The sequence below is a fragment of the Triticum dicoccoides genome, chromosome 1B (assembly GCF_002162155.2).
Source record: "Triticum dicoccoides isolate Atlit2015 ecotype Zavitan chromosome 1B, WEW_v2.0, whole genome shotgun sequence".
NCBI classification, from domain to species: domain Eukaryota; kingdom Viridiplantae; phylum Streptophyta; class Magnoliopsida; order Poales; family Poaceae; genus Triticum; species Triticum dicoccoides.
In genome coordinates, this window is record NC_041381.1 from 395,216,373 (window position 1) to 395,230,034 (window position 13,662).

The window sequence follows — 13,662 nt, forward strand, 5'->3', positions numbered from 1 at the left end:
ATGAACTTAATTATCCTGAACATAGTCAAAAGGTTTTTGCAAATTATGTCGTAGCTCGCGCTTTAGTTCTACTATTTTAGATATGTTCCTAGAGAAAATTTAGTTGAAAGTTGACAGTAGCAATTATGCGGACTGGGTCCGTATTCTGAGGATTGTCATCATTGCTGCGCAGAAGGCTTATGTCCTTAATGCACCGCTCGGTATGCTGAACCTCGAACGTCGTCTGTGGATGTTGCGAACATCTGACATACACGTTTTGATGACTACTTGATAGTTCAGTAATGTTAAACGGTTTAGAATTGAGGCACCGAAGACATTTTGAAACGTCGCGGAACATATGAGATGTTCCAAGAGCTGAAATTGGGATTTCAGGCTCGTGCCCACGTCAAGAGGTGTGAGACCTTCGACAAGTTTCTTAAGCCTGCAAACTAAGGGAGAAAAGCTCAATCGTTGAGCATGTTCTCAGATTGTCTGAGTACTACAATCGCTTGAATCGAGTGGGAGTTATCTTCCAGATGAGATAGTGATGGTTCTCCAAAGTCACTGCCACAAAGCTACTAGAGCTTCGTGATGAACTATAACATATCAGGGATAGACATGATGGTCCTTGAGCAATTCGTGATGTTTGACACCGCGAAAGTAGAAATCAAGTAGGAGCATCAATTGTTGATGGTTAGTAAAACCACTAGTTTCAAGAAGGACAAGGGAAAGAAGGGATACTTCATGAAACAACAAATCGGTTGCTGCTCTAGTGAAGAAACCCAAGGTTGAACCCAAACCCGAGACTAAGTGCTTCTGTAATGAGGGGAACAGTCACTGAAGCAGAACTATCCTAGATACTTGGTAGATGAGAAGGCTGGCAAGGTCGACAGAAGTATATTGGATATACATTATATTAATGTGTACTTTACTAGTACTCCTAGTAGCACCAAGGTATTAGATACCGGTTCGGTTGCTAAGTGTTAGTAACTCGAAATAAAAGCTGCGGAATAAATGGAGACTAACTAAAGGTGAGATGACGATATGTGTTGAAAGTGTTTCCAAGGTTGATGTGATCAAGCATCGCATGCTCCCTCTACCATCGAGATTGGTGTTAAACCTAAATAATTGTTATTTGGTGTTTGCGTTGAGCATAGACATGATTGGATTATGTCTATCACAATACGGTTATTCATTTAAGGAGAATAATGGTTACTCTGTTTATTTGAATAATACCTTCAATGGTCTTGCACCTAAAATGAATGGTTTATTGAATCTCGATCGTAGTGATACACATGTTCATGCCAAAAGATATAAGATAGTAATGATAGTACCACATACTTGTGCCTCTGCCATTTGCGTCATATTGATATAAAACGCATGAAGAAGCTCCATGTGATGGATCTTTGGACTCACTCATTTTTTGAAAAGATTGAGACATGCGAACCATGTCTATTGGTATATATGGATGAAGAAACTCCATATAGATGGACCGTTTGGACTCACTTGATTTTGAATCACTTGAGACATGCAAATCATACCACATGGGCAAGATGACTGAAAGCCTCATTTTCAGTAAAATGGAACAAGAAAGCAACTTGTTGGAAGTAATACATTTTGATGTGTGCAGTCCAATGAGTGCTGAGGCACGCAGTGAATATCGTTATGTTCTTACTTCACAGATGATTTGAGTAGATACTGAGTATATTTACTTGATGAAACACAAGTCTGAATTATTGGATGGTTCAAGTAATTTCAGAGTGAAGTTGAAGATCGTCGTGATAAGAGGATAAGATGTCTATGATATGATCATAGAGATGAATATCTAAGTTACGAGTTTGGCACACAATTAAGACATTGTGGAAATTGTTTCACAACTAATACCGCCTGGAACACCATAGTGTGATGGTGTGTTCGAACGTCATAACTGCAGCCTATTGGATATGGTGCATACCATGATGTCTCTTATCGAATTACCACTATCATTTATGGGTTAGGCATTAGAGACAACTGCATTCACTTTAAATAGGGCACCACGCAATTCCCTTGAGACGACACCATATGAGCTATGGTTTAGAGAAACCTAAGATGTCGTTTCTTAAAACTTTGGGGATGCGACGCTTATGTGAAAAAGGTTTCAGCCTGGTAAGCTCGAACCCAAAGCAGATAAATGCATCTTCATAGGACACCCAAAACAGTTGGGTATACCTCCTATTTCAGATCTGGAAGCAAAAGTGATTGTTTCTAGAATCGGGTCCTTTCTCGAGGAAAAGTTTCTCTCGAAAGAATTGAGTGGGAGGATGGTGGAGACTTGATATGGTTATTAAACCGTCACTACAACTAGTGTGTAGCAGGGCACAGGAAGTTGTTCCTGTGGAACCTACACCAATCAAAGTGGAAGCTGATGATAGTGATCATGAAGCCTCGGATAAAGTCACTGCCGAACCTCGTAGGACGACAAGGACGCATACTGCTTCAGATGGTATGGTAATCCCGTCTTGGAGGTCATGTTGCTAGACAACAATGAACCTACAAGCTATGGAGAAGCGATAGTGGGCCCGGATTCCGACAAATGGCTCGAGGCCATAAAATCCGAGAGAAGATCCATGTATAAAACAAAGTGTAGACTTTGGAAGAAATACTTGATGGTCATAAGGCTGTTGGGTACTGTTGGAAATATGCCCTAGAGGCAATAATAAAAGTATTATTATTATATTTCCTTGTTCATGATAATTGTCTTTTATTCATGCTATAACTGTATTTTCCGGAAATCGTAATACACGTGTGAATACATAGACCACAATATGTCCCTAGTGAACCTCTAGTTGACTAGCTCATTGTGATCAACAGATAGTCATGGTTTCCTGGCTATGGACATTGGATGTCGTTGATAACGGGATCACATCATTAGGAGAATGATGTGATGGACAAGACCCAATCCTAAGCTTAGCACAAAGATCGTGTAGTTCGTTTGCTAGAGCTTTGCCAATGTCAAGTATCTCTTCCTTTGACCATGAGATCGTGTAACTCCTGGATACCGTAGGAGTGCCTTGGGTGTATCAAACGTCACAACGTAACTGGGTGACTATAAAGGTACACTACAGGTATCTCCGAAAGTATCTATTGTTTTATGCGGATCGAGACTGGGATTTGTCACTCTGTGTAAACGGAGAGGTATCTCTGGGCCCACTCGGTACGACATCATCATATGCACAATGTGACCAAGGAGTTGATCACGGGATGATGTGTGTTACGGAACGAGTAAAGTGACTTGCCGGTAACGAGATTGAACAAGGTATCGGTATACCGACGATCGAATCTCGGGCAAGTAAAATACCGCTAGACAAAGGGAATTGAATACGGGATCGATTGAGTCCTTGACATCGTGGTTCATCCGATGAGATCATCGTGGAACATGTGGGAGCCAACATGGGTATCCAGATCCCGCTGTTGGTTATTGACCGGAGAACGTCTCGGTCATGTCTGCATGTCTCCCGAACCCGTAGGGTCTACACACTTAAGGTTCGATGACGCTAGGGTTATAAAGGAAGCTTGCATGTGGTAACCGAATGTTGTTCGAAGTCCCGGATGAGATCTCGGACGTCACGAGGAGTTCCGGAATGGTCCGGAGGTAAAGATTTATATATAGGAAGTCCTGTTTCGGCCATCGGGACAAGTTTCGGGGTCATCGGTATTGTACCGGGACCACCGGAAGGGTCCCGGGGGCCCACCGGGTGGGGCCACCTGCCCCGGGGGGGCCACATGGGCTGTAGGGGGTGCGCCTTGGCCTACATGGGCCAAGGGCACTAGCCCCAAGAGGCCCATGTGCCTAGGGAACCCTAGAGGGAAGAGTCCTCGAGGGGGAAGGCACCTCCGAGGTGCCTTGGGGAGGATGGACTCCTCCCCCCCTCTTGGCCGCACCCCTTTCTTGGAGTAGGGGGCAAGGCTGCGCCTCCCCCCTCTCCCCTGCCCCTATATATAGTGGAGGGAAGGGAGGGCATCTATACCTGAGCCCTTGGCGCCTCCCTCCCTCCCGTGACACCTCCTCCTCTCCCGTAGGTGCTTGGCGAAGCCCTGCAGGATTGCCACGCTCCTCCATCACCACCACGCCATTGTGCTGCTGCTAGATGGAGTCTTCCTCAACCTCTCCCTCTCTCCTTGCTGGATCAAGGCGTGGGAGACGTCACCGGGCTGTACGTGTGTTGAACGCGGAGGTGCCGTCCGTTCGGCACTAGGATCATCGGTGATCTGAATCACGACGAGTACGACTCCATCAACCCCGTTCACTTGAACGCTTCCGCTTAGCGATCTACAAGGGTATGTAGATGCACTCTCCTCTCTCCTTTCTACTCGTTGCTGGTCTCTCCATAGATAGATCTTGGTGATGCGCGTAGGAAAATTTTGAATTTCTGCTACGTTCCCCAACAGTGGCATCATGAGCTAGGTCTATTGCGTAGATTCTTTGCACGAGTAGAACACAAAGTAGTTGTGGGCGTTGATGTTGTTCAATATGCTTACCGTTACTAGTCCAATCTTGTTTCGACGATATTGTGGGATGAAGCGGCCCGGACCGACCTTACACGTACTCTTACGTGAGACAGGTTCCACCGATTGACATGCACTTGGTGCATAAGGTGGCTAGCGGGTGCCAGTCTCTCCCACTTTAGTCGGAACGGATTCGATGAAAAGGGTCCTTATGAAGGGTAAATAGCAATTGGCATATCACATTGTGGTCTTGCGTAGGTAAGAAACGTTCTTGCTAGAAACCCATAGCAGCCACGTAAAACATGCAAACAACAATTAGAGGACGTCTAACTTGTTTTTGCAGGGTATGCTATGTGATGTGATATGGCCAGAAGAATGTGATGAATGATATGTGATGTATGAGATTGATCATGTTCTTGTAATAGGAATCACGACTTGCATGTCGATGAGTATGACAACCGGCAGGAGCCATAGGAGTTGTCTTTATTTATTGTATGACCTGCGTGTCATTGAACAACGCCATGTAAATTACTTTACTTTATTGCTAAACGCGTTAGCCATAGAAGTAGAAGTAGTCGTTGGCGTGACAACTTCATGAAGACACGATGATGGAGATCATGATGATGGAGATCATGGTGTCAAGCCGGTGACAAGATGATCATGGAGCCCCGAAGATGGAGATCAATGGAGCTATATGATATTGGCCATATCATGTCACAACTATATAATTGCATGTGATGTTTATTATGTTTATGCATCTTGTTTACTTAGGACGACGGTAGTAAATAAGATGATCCCTTACAAAATTTCAAGAAGTGTTCTCCCCTAACTGTGCACCGTTGCTACAGTTCGTCGCTTCTAAGCACCACGTGATGATCGGGTGTGATGGATTCTTACGTTCACATACAACGGGTGTAAGACAGTTTTACACAGCGAAAACACTTAGGGTTAACTTGACGAGCCTAGCATGTGCAGACATGGCCTCGGAACACGGAGACCGAAAGGTCGAGCATGAGTCGTATAGTAGATACGATCAACATGAAGATGTTCACCGACGTTAACTAGTCCGTCTCACGTGATGATCGGACACGGCCTAGTTGACTCGGATCATGTGATCACTTAGATGACCAGAGGGATGTCTATCTAAGTGGGAGTTCATAAGATGAACTTAATTATCTTGAACATAGTCAAAAGACCTTTTTGCAAATTATGTCGTAGCTCGCGCTTTAGTTCTACTGTTTTAGATATGTTCCTAGAGAAAATATAGTTGAAAGTTGATAGTAGCGATTATGCGATCAGTAGAAATCTTATGTCCTTAATGCACCGCTTAGTGTGCTGAACCCCAAACGTCGTTTGTGGATGTTGCGAACATCGGACATACACGTTTTGATAACTACGTGATAGTTCAGTTAAATGGTTTAAGTAGAGGCACCAAAGACATTTTCGAAACGTCGCGGAACATATGAGATGTTTCGAGGGCTGAAATTGGGATTTCAGGCTTGTGCCCACGTCAAGAGGTATGAGACCTCCGGCGATTTTCTTAGCCTGCAAACTAAGGGAGAAAAGCTCAATCGTTGAGCTTGTGCTCAGATTGTCTGAGTGCAACAATCACTTGAATCAAGTGGGAGTTAATCTTCCAGATGAGATAGTGATGTTTCCCCAAAGTCATTGCCACCGAGCTGCTAGAGCTTCGTGATGAACTATAACATATCAGGGATAAATAAGATGATCCTTGAGGTATTCACGATGTTTGACACCGCGAAAGTAGAAATCAAGAAGGAGCATCAATTGTTGATTGTTGGTGAAACCACTAGTTTCAAGAAGGGCAAGGGCAAGAAGGGATACTTCATGAAACGGCAAATCAGCTGCTGCTCCAGTGAAGAAACCCAAGGTTGAACCCAAACCCGAGACTAAGTGCTTCTGTAATAAGGGGAACAGTCACTAGAGCAGAATTACCCTAGATACTTGGTAGATGAGAAGGCTGGCAAGGTCGATAGAAGTATATTGGATATACATTATGTTAATGTGTACTTTACTAGTACTCCTAGTAGCACCAGGGTATAAGATACCGGTTCGGTTGCTAAGTGTTAGTAACTCGAAATAAAAGGCTACGGAATAAACGGAGACTAGCTAAAGGAGAGCTGACGATATGTGTTGGAAGTGTTTCCAAGTTTGATATAATCAAGCATCGCACGCTCCCTCTACCATCAAGATTAGTATTAAACCTGAATAAGTGCTCTTGCACCTATAGGAATGGTTTATTGAATCTCGATCGTAGTGATACACATTTTCATGCCAAAAGATATAAGATAGTAATGATAGTACCACTTACTTGTGGCACTGCCATGTAAGTCATAATGGTATAAAACGCATGAAGAAGCTCCATGTTGATGGATCTTTGGACTCACTCGTTTTGAAAAGTTTGAGACATGCGAACCATGTCTATTGGTGTATATGCATGAAGAAACTCCATGCAAATGGATCGTTTGGACTCACTTGATTTTGAATCACTTGAGATATGCAAATCATACCACATGGGCAAGATGACTGAAAAGCCTCATTTTCAGTAAGATGGAACAAGATAGCAACTTGTAGGAAGTAACACATTTTGATGTGTGCAGTCCAATGAGTGCTGAGGCATGCAGTGAATATCGTTATGTTCTTACTTCACAGATGATTCGAGTAGATTTTGAGAATATTTACTTGATGAAACACAAATCTGAATTATTGAATGGTTCAAGTAATTTCAGAGTGAAGTAGAAGATCATTGTGACAAGAGGATAAAATTTCTATGATACGATCATAGAGATGAATATCTGAGTTACGAGTTTTGGCACACAATTAAGACATTGTGGAAATTGTTTCATAATTAATACCGCCTGGAACACCATAGTGTGATGGTGTGTCCGAACATCATAGTTGCACCCTATTGGATATGGTGCGTACCATGATGTCTCTTATCGAATTACCACTATCGTTCATGGGTTAGGCATTAGAGACAACCACATTCACTTTAAATAGGGCACCACGTAATTCCGATGAGATGACACCGTATGAATTATGGTTTAGAGAAACCTAAGTTGTCGTTTCTTAAAAGTTTGGGGCTGCGACGCTTATATGAAAAAGTTTCAGGTTGATAAGCTCGAACCCAAAGCGGATAAAATGCATCTTCATAGGAAACCCAAAACAGTTGGGTATACCTCCTAATTCAGATCCGAAAGCAATATGGATTGTTTCTAGAATCGGGTCCTTTCTCGAGGAAAAGTTTCTCTCGAAAGAATTGAGTGGGAGGATGGTGGAAACTTGATGAGGCTATTGAACCGTCTCTTCAACTAGTGTGTGGCAGGGCACAGGAAGTTGTTCCTGTGGCACCTACACCAATTGAAGTGGAAGCTTATGATAGTGATCATGAAGCTTCGGATCAAGTCACTACCGAACCTCGTAGGACGACAAGGACACGTACTACTTCGGAGTGGTAAGGTGATCCTGTCTTAAAGGTCATGTTGCTAGACAACAATGAACCTACGAGCTATGGAGAAGCGATGGTGGGCCCGAATTCCGACAAATGGTTAGAAGCCATGAAATCCGAGATAGTATCCATATATCAGAACAAAGCATGGACTTTGATGGACTTGCCCGATGATCGGCAATCCATTGAGATAAATGGATCTTTTAAGAAAAAGACGGACGTGGATGGTGATATCACCGTCTATGAAGCTCGACTTGTGGCGAAGAGTTTTTCACAAGTTCAAGGAGTTGACTACGATGAGATTTTCTCATCCGTAGCGATGCTTAAGTCCGTCGGAATCATGTTAGCATCAGCTGCATTTATGAAATCTGGCAGATGGATGTCAAGACAAGTTTCCTTACCAGTTTTCGTAAGGAAAGGTTGTATGCAATACAATCAGAAAAGTTTTGTCGATCCTAAGGATGCTAAAAGGTATGCTAGCTCCAGCGATCCTTTTAAGGACTGGAGTAAGCATCTCGGAGTTGGAATGTACGCTTTGATGAGATGATCAAAGATTTTGGATTTATACAAAGTTTATAAGAAACTTGTATTTCCAAAGAAGTGAGTGGGAGCACTATAGAATTTCTGATGAGTATATGTTGTTGACATATTGTTGATCAGAAATAATGTAGAATTTCTGGAAAGCATATAGGGTTATTTGAAATGTGTTTTTCAATAGAAAACCTGGATTAAGCTACTTGAGCATTGAGCATCAAGATCTATAAGGATAGATCAAAACGCTTAATGGCACTTTCAAATGAGCACATACCTTGACATGATCTTGAAGGTGTTTAAGATGGACCAGTCAAAGAAGGAGTTCTTGCCTGAGTTGTAAGGTACGAAGTTAAGACTTAAAGCTCGACCACGGCAGAATAGAGAGAAAGGACGAAGGTCGTCCCCTATGCTTAAGACGTAGGCTCTATAGTATGCTATGCTGTGTACCGCACCTGAAGTGTGCCTTGCCATGAGTCAGTCAAGGGGTACAAGAGTGATCCAAGAATGGCTCACAGGACAGCGGTCAAAGTTATCCTTAGTAACTAGTGGACTAAGAAATTTTCTCGATTATGGAGGTGGTAAAAGAGTTCGTCGTAAAGGTTACGACGATGCAAGCTTGACACCTATCCGGATAGCTCTGAGTAGAGAGACCGGATACATATAATGGAGCAATAATTTAGAATAGCTCCAAGTAGAACAGTTATTTGGAATAGCTCCAAATAGAGCGTGGTAGCTGCATCTAGGAGATGACATAGAGATTTGTAAAGCACACACGGATCTGAAAGGTTCAGACCCGTTGACTAAAACCTCTCTCACAAGCAACATGATCAAACATAAAACTCATTGAGTGTTAATCACATAGTGATGTGAACTAGACTACTGACTCTAGTAAACTCTTGGGTATTAGTCACATGGCGATGTGACCTGTGAGTGTTAATCACATGACGATGTGAACTAGATTATTGACTCTAGTGCAAGTGGGAGACTGTTGGAAATATGCCCTAGAGGCAATAATAAAAGTATTATTATTATATTTCCTTGTTCATGATAATTGTCTTTTATTCATGCTATAACTGTATTTTCCGGAAATCGTAATACACGTGTGAATACATAGACCACAATATGTCCCTAGTGAGCCTCTAGTTGACTAGCTCGTTGTGATCAACAGATAGTCATGGTTTCCTGGCTATGGACATTGGATGTCGTTGATAACGGGATCACATCATTAGGAGAATGATGTGATGGACAAGACCCAATCCTAAGCTTAGCACAAAGATCGTGTAGTTCGTTTGCTAGAGCTTTGCCAATGTCAAGTATCTCTTCCTTTGACCATGAGATCGTGTAACTCCTGGATACCGTAGGAGTGCCTTGGGTGTATCAAACGTCACAACGTAACTGGGTGACTATAAAGGTACACTACAGGTATCTCCGAAAGTATCTATTGTTTTATGCGGATCGAGACTGGGATTTGTCACTCCGTGTAAACGGAGAGGTATCTCTGGGCCCACTCGGTAGGACATCATCATATGCGCAATGTGACCAAGGAGTTGATCACGGGATGATGTGTGTTACGGAACGAGTAAAGTGACTTGCCGGTAACGAGATTGAACAAGGTATCGGTATACCGACGATCGAATCTCGGGCAAGTAAAATACCGCTAGACAAAGGGAATTGAATACGGGATCGATTGAGTCCTTGACATCGTGGTTCATCCGACGAGATCATCGTGGAACATGTGGGAGCCAACATGGGTATCCAGATCCCGCTGTTGGTTATTGACCGGAGAACGTCTCGGTCATGTCTGCATGTCTCCCGAACCCGTAGGGTCTACACACTTAAGGTTCGATGACGCTAGGGTTATAAAGGAAGCTTGCATGTGGTAACCGAATGTTGTTCGGAGTCCCGGATGAGATCCCGGACGTCACGAGGAGTTCCGGAATGGTCCGGAGGTAAAGATTTATATATAGGAAGTCCTGTTTCGGCCATCGGGACAAGTTTCGGGGTCATCGGTATTGTACCGGGACCACCGGAAGGGTCCCGGGGGCCCACCGGGTGGGGCCACCTGCCCCGGAGGGGCCACATGGGCTGTAGGGGGTGCGCCTTGGCCTACATGGGCCAAGGGCACCAGCCCCAAGAGGCCCATGCGCCTAGGGAACCCTAGAGGGAAGAGTCCTCGAGGGGGAAGGCACCTCCGAGGTGCCTTGGGGAGGATGGACTCCTCCCCCCCTCTTGGCCGCACCCCTTTCTTGGAGTAGGGGGCAAGGCTGCGCCTCCCCCCTCTCCCCTGCCCCTATATATAGTGGAGGGAAGGGAGGGCATCTATACCTGAGCCCTTGGCGCCTCCCTCCCTCCCGTGACACCTCCTCCTCTCCCGTAGGTGCTTGGCGAAGCCCTGCAGGATTGCCACGCTCCTCCATCACCACCACGCCGTTGTGCTGCTGCTAGATGGAGTCTTCCTCAACCTCTCCCTCTCTCCTTGCTGGATCAAGGCGTGGGAGACGTCACCGGGCTGTACGTGTGTTGAACGCGGAGGTGCCGTCCGTTCGGCACTAGGATCATCGGTGATCTGAATCACGACGAGTACGACTCCATCAACCCCGTTCACTTGAACGCTTCCGCTTAGCGATCTACAAGGGTATGTAGATGCACTCTCCTCTCTCCTTTCTACTCGTTGCTGGTCTCTCCATAGATAGATCTTGGTGATGCGCGTAGGAAAATTTTGAATTTCTGCTACGTTCCCCAACAGGTACAGATGGATTTTAAAAGGGAAGACAGACAATGATGGTAAGTGTCACCATTAACAAAGCTCAACTTGTCGCTGAGATGTTTTCCAACAAGTTCAAAGAGTTGACTACGATGATACTTTCTCACTCGTAACATTGCTAAGAGTCTGTTAGAATTATATTAGCAGCTACTGCATTATTTATGAAATCTTGCAGATAGGATGTCAAAATATAGTTTCCTCGACGATTTTCTTGAGGAAAGGTTGTATCTGATACAACCAGAAGGTTTTGACAATCCTAAAAGATGCTAACAACTATGCAAAGCTCCAGCAATCCTTCTAAGGACTGGAGTGTTGGAAATATGCCCTAGAGGCAATAATAAAAGTATAATTATATTTCATTGTTCATGATAATTGTCTTTTATTCATGCTATAACTGTATTATCCGGAAATCGTAATACACGTGTGAATACTTAGACCACACTATGTCCCTGGTAAGCCTCTAGTTGACCAGCTCGTTGTGATCAACAGATAGTCATGGTTTCCTGACTATGGACATTGGATGTCGTTGATAACGGGATCACATCATTAGGAGAATGATGTGATGGACAAGACCCAATCCTAAGCATAGCATAAAAGATCGTGTAGTTCGTTTTGCTAGAGCTTTGCAAGTGTCAAGTATCTCTTCCTTCGACCATGAGATCGTGTAACTCCCGGATACCGTAAGAGTGCCTTGGGTGTACCAAACGTCACAACGTAACTGGGTGACTATAAAGGTGCATTACAGGTATCTCCGAAAGTAGCTGTTGGGTTGACACGGATCGAGACTGGGATTTGTCACTCCGTATGACGGAGAGGTATCTCTGGGCCCACTCGGTAATGCATCATCATATTGAGCTCAATGTGACCAAGGTGTTGGACACGGGATCATGCATTACGGTACGAGTAAAGTGACTTGCCGGTAACGAGACTGAACAAGGTATTGGGATACCGACGATCGAGTCTCGGGCAAGTAACGTACCGATTGACAAAGGGAATTGCATACAGGGTTTTGATCGAATCCTCGACATAGTGGTTCATCCGATGACAACATCGAGGAGCATGTGGGAGCCATCATGGGTATCCAGATCCCGCTGATGGTTATTGACTGAGAGCGTCTCGGTCATGTCTGCATGTCTCTCGAACCCGTAGGGTCTACACACTTAAGGTTCGGTGACGCTAGGGTTATGAAGATATGTATATGCAGAAACCCGAATGTTGTTCGGAGTCCCGGATGAGATCCCGGACGTCACGAGGAGTTCCGGAATGGTCCGGAGGTAAAGAATTATATATAGGAAGTGCTATTTCGGGCATCGGGACAAGTTTCGGGGTTATCGGTATTGTACCGGGACCACCGGAAGGGTCCCGGGGGTCCACCGGGTGGGGCCACCTGTCCCGGGGGGCCACATGGGCTGTAGGGGGTGCGCCTTGGCCATCATGGGCCAAGGGCACCAGCCCCTATAGGCCCATGCGCCTAGGGTTTCCCCCTAGGAGGAGTCCTAGTGGTGGAAGGCACCCCTAGGTGCCTTGGGGGGGAGGGAAACCTCCCCTAGGCCGCCCCCCCCCTAGTAGATCTCATCTACTAGGGCCGGCGCCCCCCTGGCACCCCTATATATAGTGGGGGAGAGGAGGGACTTCATACACCAGCCCCTGGCGCCTCCTCCTCCCCCCGTTACGTCTCTCCCTCGTAGTCTCGGCGAAGCCCTGCTGCTGTGACGCCCTACATCCACCACCACGCCGTCGTGCTACTGGATCTTCATCAACCTCTCCTTCCCCCTTGCTGGATCAAGAAGAAGGAGACGTCTCCCGTCCCGTACGTGTGTTGAACGCGGAGGTGCCGTCCGTTCGGCGCTGGTCATCGGTGATTTGGATCACGTCGAGTACGACTACATCATCACCTTGCAAGCTTCCGCACGCGATCTACAAGTGGTATGTAGATGCAATCTCTCTCCCTAGACTCGTTGCTTAGATGAACTCATAGATGGATCTTGGTGAAACCGTAGGAAAAATTTTAATTTTCTGCAACGTTCCCCAACAGTGGCATCATGAGCTAGGTCTATACGTAGTTCTCTTTGCACGAGTAGAACACAACTTTGTTGTGGGCGTGGATTTTGTCATCTTACTTGCCTCTACTAGTCTTTTCTTGCTCAACGGTATTGTGGGATGAAGCGGCCCGGACCAACCTTACACGTACACTTACGTGAGACCGGTTCCACCGACTGACATGCACTAGTTGCATAAGGTGGCTGGCGGGTGTCTGTCTCTCCCACCTTAGTTGGAGCGGAATCGATGAACAGGGCCCTTATGAAGGGTAAATAGAAGTTGACAAAATCACGTTGTGGTGATTCGTAGGTAAGAAAACGTTCTTGCTAGAACCCAATTGCAGCCACGTAAAAGATGCAACAACAATTAGAGGACGTCTAACTTGTTTTTG